At 32.6% G+C, this 12,242-nt stretch overlaps 1 pseudogene; it reads right to left on the bottom strand.

The window, feature by feature from the left end:
- Positions 1 to 5,386: 5,386 nt before the first annotated feature.
- LOC141492178 (ATP synthase peripheral stalk subunit d, mitochondrial pseudogene) overlaps positions 5,387 to 12,242 on the bottom strand; it is a 71,171-nt pseudogene continuing 64,315 nt past the window's right edge.

Below are 12,242 nucleotides of genomic sequence, written 5' to 3'. Positions count from 1 at the left end.
GACAACTCCACTTACTAGCTGTGTAATGGTCAATAATCAACAATTTCTATCAGCCTTTGCTTTCTCATTCAAAGAAAATGCACATAGTAATACTTTCCTCCACTTTTCAAAGAGTTATTTGGAGTAAAAATGTGAGCTAATATTATGCAAAATTGTGTAGATCAAGGAAGAAAGAACTTTGCTTGGCATTAGAAGAAATATGTTAATGTCCCAATTCTACCATTTATTAGCTGTGAAGGCAATGAAAAAGTCACTGAACGACTCAAGGCTGTTTTCTCATCTGTAAAATGATTAAAATATTTGTACATCCTAATTCATAAAATCTTTGGGAAGAAAATATGCTGAGAACTGTAAAATTCTATTGAGTCATTTGTTATTGTTGATGTCTCTGTTGCCGATGCTGTTGTTGTTAGGGTCTTGGTATAGTGGATAGAGATGTGGTCTTAATGAGGTTGGCAGATATGGGCTGAGTCACCCTAGAAACACAATGATGTTCTAGGTATGTCTCTACACTATAAATTGAGAGAATGTCTTGATCAACAGTGATATAGGGAGTTCCTTATACCAATGAGATCACAAGTCTAGTTCCTATGTTTATTTCTCTTATTACTATTCATTTCTTTTGGGTACTGGATAACTGGATTCATTGAAATGTCTCTTGAGTCAATAAAATTGAAATTTTGCTGGTTTCATTAAAAATAAATAAATAAATCCCTTCTAGACTGAAATGATACATTATCACTTATTTTGGCCCTAAGAGTAATAAAACTTCTGTATAAATTTAATATTTTTATTCATCAAGGAACTATAATTTCATTAGCAAGGGTATTTCCCTTCACTGATGCAGACTGCAATCTCTTTATAACTTAGCTGATGGTAACAGAGAATTTACTTGCAGCCAGAATGAGTCTGACACTGCTTAAATATAAGGGATTGTTATGACTTTAAAGCCTTACCTTTTAGGGGGGCCACTTTTGAATAGTTTTATTTTCAACATTGTATGACCTACTATCATAGGAAACTAGTGGCACATTGGATAGGGTTCAGTTATTAAACTAGACAAGAAAAGAATGGCCTCTTTTAAATAATTAAAAAACCAATCAGGGTTTCTGGCCAAAACAGAAATAAGTGCTAGTTACATTGATTCTTGGCCAAAGTTTATCAATTTGGGTTAGAACCCATACTGAATATGAAGAGAGAATCATAAGATCAAAATTGGAACAAATCTTAAAAATTCAATTCTTTTATTTTACAATTAAGGAACTGAGACTGAGAAAGATTAATTGACTTGCCTAGGTTCAGTAACTAAGTTCCTGGGGTGAGATTTAAATCCAGGTCTTCTGGACTTTGAATAAAAAAACTCTATCCATTATGTCATGCTGCCTAGGAGAACAGTCTCAAATTGTTTTTGCATATTCTGTATTACTTTAAATCTATCAGTTTTCACATGAAATTGAGACATCTTTTTTTAAAAATCAGGATGCTTTCATTATGTTATATGGTTCTGATTCATAGAGTAATATAATCTTTAAAGATTTAAAGTTGAGAGTTATCCCCAGAACAATGGAGAGGTACATTGTGGGTATGAGGGGAATATAGCATATTACTAATGAAGGAAGATGACCAATCAAGAAAACTGACCAGAAAAAAAGAATTGGGCTGTTCATTTAGTGAGAGGATTTAGAGATGAATGGGCAACATGTATTTTTTATTATCAATAAATGAGTCATCTGGACAAGATTCAAACTAGGATAAGAGATAATTATAATCTGCTCAAGATTCAAACTAAGATAAGAGAATGAGAGAAGACTGCAGTATCACCACTGGAAATATTATTCACAATGGAAAATTATACACTGGAAATATATATACAATTATCAGATCACAAATTTATCAAAGTATGAGAATTTTTATCAAATGTCAAAATCACCAAATAATCATATTAATGGGAAGTAAGCAAGTAATCAGAAGTGCAAGATGTGGTCTAGGCATTGTGTTAGGTGCTAGGCATATGAAGAAAATAGCTGGAAAAATACAGTTTGTGTTTGAATGAGAGGAAACAACACAGATTTAGATGGATGTAAATGTATATATACAATATCTAAAATACAAATACCAAAAGTTATTGATATCTTCTTGTCTTTCAGGTATTTTTTGAATTGATCCCTCAACATTAGCATTGTATTGCCTCCAACATGGTGCCCTTATGCGAATATTTGTTCTAATATAGCTCCTTTTCCTATTTTTTTCTTTTCTTCAGTGATATTTCTCTTTCTTCAGGTAGCAGGTCCAGGATATCGATCTTCAAGTCCATAAAAAGTTTATTGTAAAATATGTTTTATATTTTATATACATTTTTATTTTTATTTTTTTATATTTAAATACTTTTGGCATTGATTTTACTCAGATATGTTTCTCAAAAGTTTTCCTTTAAGCTGTCATTTTCTTTCTTTTCTTAGGCAATATTTCTAATATTTTTAATCATATTTCTCTTTAAGATTATACAAATGGATTTTATTATAAACTGGTATTACTCTTTGCTTCCAAAATTCTCTACTGGAGAAGTAGGGCAAATGTTTGCTAAGGTAGTTTTTAGTCTTTTTTTAAAAAAAGTTTTTCTTATGACAATTTATCTACCTTAGTTATACTTCCATGGAATTGCTATAATCCAGCTTAATTTCCCAATTTTCCTACCTCCTATTTTTCAGTTCCAAATATTGATTTATATGTAGTAGGTCATATTGGAGTTATTTCAATTACATACTACATATTTCACCCATTTTCAGCTTTTCTTTTAACTATGTATTTATTTTTATCCTTGTTCTAACAAGTCAGTGGTCTAGCTATATGCAGACAGCTGGTTCAGGAATGAATCCTACATCAGAAATGAGTCATTTCCTAATGTTTAAATATAACCAGTTTCATTTTCGTGATTAACATAAGGATACTGTGATACAGTTGAAAGAATGCAGCACTTGAAGCTTATTTGACATGGTCCACCCTTCAAGAGGAATTCTTAATCTTTTTTTGAAACAATTCCTTTATTATTCTGATAAAAGTTATGAAGTCTTTCTCAAAATAAGATTTTAAAATACATAAAACATTATAAAAAACCAATTATATTATACATATTTTTGTGTATGTATGTTATATTTATATTGTAGCCTAGAATACAATATATAACATACAATATATGTTATATATATTATATTGTATTTATAATGTAGAGAATACAATTATACATAATAGAAACATTAATTTCTATTGCTTTCACCACTACTGTTGTCCTTCAGAAAGCCCTACTTCATTATCACAATGTGATGTTTTATTTCTGAGAATCATTTCATCTAGCTTGTATTGAGCTAATTATCATCTCCATTTAGCCTTATCTTCTGTTCATCTTCTTTATTTCCTATAATTTTTAAATACATTCTTGGTGATTTTCCAAATCTCAACATTATTTCAAGATCAAGGCCCTTTTCAGAGATAGAAGAAATTATAAAGGGATACTTAATTCTTGCTTTAATCAGAAATGACACTATTTCCCATTAGTATCCCCTAAATTAAAAAAAAACCCATCCCATTTTATTGAATCTATTATTCTATGAGATGAAAATACAACTTATCATTTTTTCTTAGTTCTTTTGTAGCAGTCACTAGTTTGTGGCAGATCTATAGGTTACTGGCCTTTAGTAATTCATGACGCTTCTGAAGCTCCAGGGATCCTCCTCATTGGAGCTCTACATTTGCTTATTTTGCTCATTAACTGGCCTTTTCACTCTACCCAATTTTGAGAAAGCGTTTGTAATAAAAGGGATTGTTCTAAGATTCTATATAGAAAGGTTTCCAACAACAACAGGCTGATCTAGATGGAAAGTCACTGAATAAGGTAACATATCACTGAAAAATTTAAAATAAACAAAACAAAATGTTTCTAAAAAGTTGATAAATTAACTGAATCTTTTCCTAAAGTAGAAAGACATTTCTTTTCCAAGACTGTGAATGCAAAGTTTATTGCTAGAAAACTAAAAAACTATTTCGTTCATTGTGTTCTTTATATTAGTGAAGCATAATATGGGGGTAGGAAGGAGAAAGATACCAGAAAAGCAGTCATTTAAAGAGTTTGTGACCGCAATCTCCTGATATCCTGAGGAGTGGAAAGTCTTGATTTCTGTACAATCATCCTGGGGCAGCTGAGATTTTGGATTTTTTGGCATCACAAGAAAGTTTCTTTGGTAAATACTGTTATTCTAGTCTCCCACTTTCCTTCCTGATATCTTATGTACTAGTAGTAATATCAATCCTTTGAGATTTTGGATTTTTTTGGCATCACAATAATAACTAGAACAACCAGCTACATAATCTTTAAAGTCTATAAAACACTTTATAAACATTAACTCATTTTTCTTCACAGCTACTTTATGCACAATAATTTCAAGCATTACATTTAAACATAATTTTAAATGAAATGTTTCATATTTTTGCATGAGGAAACTGAGATTCAGAGTTAAGGGAATTGGTCAGTTACACTGCCAGTAAGTAGGCCAAGTTTGAACCCAGTACTCTCCTGGTGTCCAAAGTCAATGCTCTGATCAATAAACAGTTTTAGAAATTCAATGGTAAACATTTATTAAACTTTTTCTTCGTATAAGGTTCTACTACCATATGAAGAAAAATGGTCTAACAACATTCTGTGCTAGAGTCAGAAAATATTTGGATGGCAATTCTATTTTACTAGCTGTGCAACCCTAGGTAAAGAGTTCCTTTAAACTCTCTGTTTAAGTCTTTTCCTTTCTACCTAGAAAGTAATACAGTGATTTGTGGGGGTAATAGTGGGTCAAAGTGGAAATGTCCCATGAAAAACTACAGCCAGTTCATGGATATGCAAGGCATAGGCAATGATGAACCAAGTCAAAATAACCAAATGAAAAAAGTCTCTGCCTTCAAGATGCTGATAATACAACATAGCCTCCCTAAGAAAAACAGATGCAAACATAATTCTTGAGAGCATGATTAAGGATATGGAACTCAATAAAATAGGGGGAAATGATGACATGAGGTAGGGGAACTCTGATCTCAAGATATCTTGCCTTTTTCCATAGCTTGAAAGAGAAACACTCCATCTTCTTTCCTATTTCATTTCTCTTAAGATCATTCTCTGCTGCTGTTTTTATCCTTTCAGCATGACCAGCCTTATCTTAGTGATGTTCACAGACTGGTGAAACAAGGGAAAAACCCTTTTATCAGGAGGAATTGACCTTGCATTTTCCAAAATGTGTAAGAGTAGACCAGTGGCTGATGATAGATCTCAGCCAGGGGTCTCTTGGCTATTCTACTGGAAGATGAAGGACTTGTAATTTTCAGATCCATAGCACCTAATTCTACCTCAAGCAAGCATATGAGTCATGTGCTCTGTGGACTCCTCCCATCTGTGCAGGTGGGACTGTCTGCAGGTGGAAGCCAAGTTATCCAATTCTGCTGCATGAGCAGTTCTTTGCCCCAGAATCTCTGCGGCCTTTCTCTTCAACTGCACCAACTGCAAGGTGACTGACAAGAAAGAAAAATCAATTTAATTTTCACCATCAAATAATATTTATTGCATGCTAACATTTGGCTGACATTGAACAAGAAATATTTCTCTCATATAAGTGAAGTTCTTTTGTATACTTGAAATTATCTTTTTTTTGCCAAGAGAGAGAATTTTAACTGGGTACAAGCTGATTGACTGAACTTCTCTCTCATATTATTAGCTCAGCCAATCAGACTGACTTTCAATCCCTTTATCTAAGAGAGATCTTTCAGAGGAAAATTGTCAAAAATCAGACAAAAATCAGTCTAGGAAATTGGTGCTTTCTGGACCCTTGATGCTGTAGAGGTCTAAATGCCCTTTAAGAGCAAACTAACAAGGTTATTCAGGAAAGTAGTTAAGACTCTGTTGAGAATCCTTTAAGCATTCAGAAATTTTTTAAGACAAAAAATTGTCTCAAAGTTACTCTTGCCTCTTTTAATAGTTTTGTGTATTATTTTACTTCTTTCTGTCAAAATAATAAGAGCAAAATCCTTTTTTGTATGTTTTCTTGAATCCCTTCACATTGATATATGTGCATTGATACTGATATATGTGTGGTTAGTGTGTTTTTATTCTATTTTCCTAAGATCCATATTGAATAATGGTTTGGGAAATATTCTTCCACTAAAGTCTTATTTTAGTGTCTCAGTGCAGCATGAAGGAAACCATGGATTCTTGAAAGTTATGCCAATGGGGCATGTGCACTGAAAGCTTCTAGAGTGACTTCATGTGGATCTAATGATAAACTGTGCGTCTATCATCTAAGGGAAAACCTTATCAGCTTTGAAAAGCAGCATCACCAGGAGGCTGGCTAATAAGTGATGAATTTTTTATTGTTTATAACACTTAATGAATGTCACCAAAGCGTGAATGGAGTTGTAACATGTACTGGTAGAAAGAGAAGCCACAAAACTGGAGTCATGGATCTTTTGAATGATTAGAAAATTAGAAAATGCACGAAATATAAAATAGGTATTAACATGGATGGCATAAACCATTTGCAATAGAAGTTACATTTGTCAATTTTCTGCTCTCTTAGCATGACATATTATTTGACAGATCATGGAAGTTTTTGGAAAACTGCTTGCACTCAATCTGTACCCTTCGGGAGCATAATGTGATATTTTATAATGTATATGTAGATATTTTCCCAGGGTTGAATTTGTTCTCTGGGGGAAAAGACCCTGTTATCAGAATCAAATGGATCTTGCATTTTCGAAAACTATGAAGCAGAGCATAAGCTAGGTAATCAAATGATTCAATGCACTCCTTTTATGATGGGACTAATTTCAATATAAGGACATGAGAGTACATCTTCAAGAAAATGAGGAATAAGAATTTAGAGCTTATGTACTTATGTATTTCTGCAAACATTGTGTTTTTTAAATTAAATTTTATATTTTCAACTGACAAGCATTTATTCTCTTTCCTTCAATGTTCTTCACTTGTGACTTTCCATTTTTCATTCTCTTGCTTTTGCACAGGCTGTCCCCTTTGAGTAGTATGTCCCCCCTCATCACCTCTTCTCTCTAAAATTCCCTGCATTCCTTTAAAACTCAGCTCAAGAGCTACCTCCTTTATGAGGTCTTTTGAGAAAATTCCCAGCTACTGTTTCATTAGTCAAGATTACATTATATTTACTCTATATTCTTATTTATATAGGTGTTATCTTCTTTGATAGACTATAAACTCCTTGAGGGTAAGTCTTCTTTAATTATTGCCTTAGTAGCTACACTGTTTAGCACAATGCTTTTCAAAAACTAAGCTCTTAATTATTCTTTGTTTATTGGTGAATTCCAACTATTGGGTTAAAGAAGAGAACTTATTCCTATTATTGTAAGGAGTACTATACTGATTAAATGATTTATATTTTATGATTCTGTAGTAACAATAATACCTGACATATATTTAGTCCTTTGTATACATTGTAAGATCCTCTGATTATCTTACAAACCTGTGAAATATCAAGTCTTGCTATCCCCATTTTGCAAACTGGGAAACTGATGTTAGGAAGTCTAATGAGATGCCAAAATCTACCTGTATAACAAGAAATGGAGTTGACAGTCAACTCCAATTTGTGAGGCTTCATTTCTAATGCTCACTCATTTGTTGCTTAAATAAAAGCTGATACTATTATAGAAATTTCTAGTTAGTGCTTTCAGAAAGAGTCACTTTCTCTTTTAAAATTCCTGGAAATAATTGGCCATTAAATTAGAACAACAGAGTATCTCCTGCTTCAAAAACATTTTCAATGTACTTAGTGATTCAATGATATTTTTAGAGCGATTTCATGATCTCACATATCCAGCTAAGAAGAAATGAATCCCGGGTGTGTGATTTTTCTCTTCCTAGATCATGAATAACTTAGGGAAAATTTTTCAAAACCATCATAAATGACTACTGTTCCAAGAACACTCATCCCAGCTGACATGGACAGACAAGGTCTAAATTTCCTTCAGGGAACTAATTAATTCTTGATGTCATTATTCCAGTTAGGATCATAGAATTTTATTTTGGGTGAAAATGATAGATGTAGAAACTGAGGATCAGAGACATGAAATGACAAAGATCATGAGCAATATAGCAGAGATTTCAGTCTATTTCCTCTGACTCCAAATGTAGTAATTTTCACTTTTTTATTTCTTTGAAATAGACTATGACCGTGGTTATTCTTTGCTGCCTGATCTTGTTTCTTTGGGAAGGTCCATAAGTCTATTATTCTTTTTAATATGGCTCCATTAGTCCTTTGCTGATTAATAATGTGAGAAAATTATTAATGAATAAAGAGATCATATACCATAGAGTACTGTTTAAAATGGAAGTCTTTAAATATCTTGCTTTTCTTTTTGTGAGATAGCTATGAAACTTAGAAAGATGAAGGCATCTTTTTCTTTCCTAAATCTTTAGAGAGGTGAAATAGATGACAGTAAAGGCAACAGCGATATAACCTGAATCCGGTGTCCCAATCTTTTTTCATAATAGCAACTTTAATACTGACAGTGTTAACTTAAAAAACCTCACAGTAACATCATTTTAAGCAACTGTTCATGCCAATAGGATTAGCAATCCCTCATGCTATGAAGTGAACTGCTTTTGTTGAAAGAATACTGATTTTGAGGCAGAGTACTTGGGTTTGATCTTTGCTTCCTATAATCTATACAACCACAGACAATTTAAAATCTCTGTGAGTTACAGTTTATTTCCCTTTTAAATTGAGGGGTGTTTGAATAGATGATCTTAAACGCTCCTTTCAACTCTCAATCCTGTAATGTGATCCTTGTAAGTTTTATAGACTCCACTAACAATATTAGGAGAAAATCTCTACCACATTTCTTTCTAGTTTTACAGAACATACATAGAAATGAGTTAAATCTTTATCAGTTCATAATACTGAAATCACAGAATTGAATGGATTTGAACTGATTTCTAACTAACCACTTGACTGATTTACCAGTGTACTGAACATACTGTGTTAGTCAATAACATATATATATATATATATATATATATATATATATATATATATATATATATATATATGTATGTATATTCAGTGCCAACTATAGGCTACAAAGAAACTATAATCCCTACCCTAAAGGAGTCCATAATCGAATGAGAGAACACAAGCAAGTCAAGATACAAGATTATTAAGAAATAAAAAGGAGAAGGAACAAGAATTAAGTGGCTTAGGAAAGGTTCTTAATTGTTTTTGTCTCACTATCCCTGATCCAGACCACTTTTTTATCTCTCGGGGTTCTTCTATGTATAATCTGATGATTAGAGTATTTCTTTTTCTTTAATATGAATTCAAGTACCAGTTGTGTTTCCCCCACTTTTAATTATAAGTGTCAAACTAGCACTACCAGTTTTATTCTATTTCAACATTAATTAGCATTTATAAAAAAGATATTTACTTTGAAGACATAGCAAGAACTCAAGAATAAACATTTTCCCCAAACACCTTAGGCACATTCTCCTCAATATCACCTTTATCTCTGGGGAGAGTGGGGGTTCATAATAAGTACAGTTTCTATATAACTTCACACCAAAATCATGCTTAAATTCAGCATTGCTGCCTGATAAGGTCCTGATCCAATTACTCTTGTACTGGTCCCTAAAGTTCTTGATTTTTAGGTCATCAAATCTGCCCTGTCTATATAATCTGCTGTGATCTCCACTTTTCAGATTCCCAGATTCCTGGACTCCTGAAGGCTTACTCTCCTGACTAATTGAAACAAAGCTTTCAGATTCATTTCCTTCATTTAAAAATTAAAAACAAGGCATATTGTTAGGTGTTTCCATGTCACATAATCTCTCCCTGATATCATCATTAAAGAAATAAACCAAGAATCTGCTGAGATCAACCAAAAGAACTTTCCTTAGGTTATGGTCAGCTAGTACTTTTTTGATAATGTCTTCCCATCAGTTTCAGCTACAAAACCAATTGAAAAGGTGCTTCTTCTGATCACATGGTTAGTTGACCAGAACCAGATGTGCGATCTGAAGGTTCCCCAAGGAATTTCCATTGCACTTCATCAGGACTCTCCTATTTGCAAGTTCCTTAGTCTCTTCAGTGTGGGAAGAAGCAACAGTGGCATTGTACCCCTATTACATTAGAGACCACAAACACAGAGAAGGGAATTCCAGACTATAAAAATCCTATCCAATTCTAGAATTGTGCTATTATTTTCAGTTGTAAGAAACTTTTCAATACTGTTTTTCAGAGAATCATAGAATCTTAGAGTTTGAAGTACCTCAGAAGCCAGCTAGTTTTACCCATACCTGAACAAGGTGACTTTTATAACACATTCAACCTTTGCTATAACACCTTGAATATTAAGGAATCCTACCTCCTGAGGTCTGTCAGTTCACTTTTGAATACCTCTAATTGTTATTAAGATTTTTCTTTATAGTAAACCTTAATTTACTTCATTGTGACTTTTACCCTTTGCTCTAATTCATCTATAGGACCAAACAGATCAAGTATAAATTTACTTTCATGTTTCAGAACCTTCAAATTCTTGATGGACTTTCATGTCTACTTTATATCTGCATATGTCTTATTTTTCTTCCTTTGTACACCCTAGCTTATCAGTGTGCTTCTAGATGGAGTTTACAGAGCAGAGTAAAATAGGACTATTACCTCTCCCTCCTCCAAGACACTATGCTTCTCTCATGGTATCCTAAGACAGCACTGATTGTGTTGGCTACTGTCAAAGAGTCATATCATAAAACTGATTCATTTTTAACCTGTTGTACATAAACCCCATTAGACCTTTTTTTCAGACAAACTAAGCACCTAAAATCTCTGATGGAATATTCATTTTGTATTAACTGGGATGAGTTTTAGAAGTGAAGTATAAAAATTTACATTTATCCTTACTAAACTTCATCTTATTTTATTTAGTTTAATGCTCTAGCCTATGGGTTAGCAATCTATAACCCAAGGGTAATCTATAGCTCCTGGAAAATCTACTCCATTACTTATTTTAATATGACCCTTGAATTAAGATAATGGTAGACAATGGTAAATTTTCTTTTACCCTGAGTGGTAAAAACAGTTGATAGAGATTTGGTCCATTCCTTTTTGGATAGCAAGGCACTATTTTATTTATCCTTTTAGCTTTGGATCATCTGCAAAATTGACAATCTTATTATCTATGCTATTATCCAAATTCTTGATAAAAAGCCAAGCAAAAATCCCTGGGGCTCTCCAATAGACACTTTTCACCTAGTTGACACCATACAATTAAGGATTACATCTGATATTTAACCAGTTTCAAATTCGCCTACCTATATAATCATCTGACCTTCATATTTCTTCTTATCCAAAAAAAACAGCTTGAAAGATTTCATCAAAAGTTTTACTGAAATATAGGTTAACAATGTCTATAGTGTTCCTTCGAAAAATCAGACAATTAAAATTATTTTAAGATAGAATTTTATATATTTTCTATACCTTGGTTTTTGATGAATCCATGCTGACTTTCTGGTTTTTTTTTGTTTGTTTTCTTTTATTTCTAAATACTCACAAGTGCTGCCTTTGGCAATATATTCTAAGTTATTGTCAGGAATTGGAATTGAGCTCATTTTAGTTTTCAAATGTCATTCTATTTCTTTTCTTTTTTTTTTTTTTTGAGAACTAAGATGTTTGTCCCTTTCTATTCTATGGGATATCTACCTTTCTCCATGATCATTGACTGACTCTGCAATCACATCTGTCAGTTGTTTTAATGCTATGAATGGAATTCATGTGTGCCTGGGGACTTGAATTTATCAATGGTGGGTAGAGAATTTCTGATTTAGGATTTTGATTCCCTATTCCCTATTACTATTCTGACCTTTCTAGTTGAAAAATTTATTCTACTTGTCTGAGAAAATACAAGTAAAATCACAATTGAACATCTCTTCCCCCCCCATTATTCTTGTTTTTTATCTCATCCATCTCAAGCTTTGATCCTTTTCTTTCTGCAGTAGTATTACAAGGTAAAAAAACCCAGCTTTTTTACTTTTCTCACTAATCTTAGGTTATTGTGAAGCATAGCTTTCCTGAAGCAATTTTTATAAGTTACATAAACAAATAAATAGCATTTATATAGTGATGAATATGTACCAGACACTATGCTAAGCACTTTACAAATATTAATAATTCTTTATTGGTAGAATTCTGAAA

Source organism: Macrotis lagotis, chromosome 6 (assembly GCF_037893015.1).
Source record: "Macrotis lagotis isolate mMagLag1 chromosome 6, bilby.v1.9.chrom.fasta, whole genome shotgun sequence".
Lineage (NCBI taxonomy): Eukaryota > Metazoa > Chordata > Mammalia > Peramelemorphia > Peramelidae > Macrotis > Macrotis lagotis.
The sequence above is the reverse complement of the archived record's forward strand: the minus strand, read 5'-3'. Positions and strand labels throughout refer to the sequence as shown.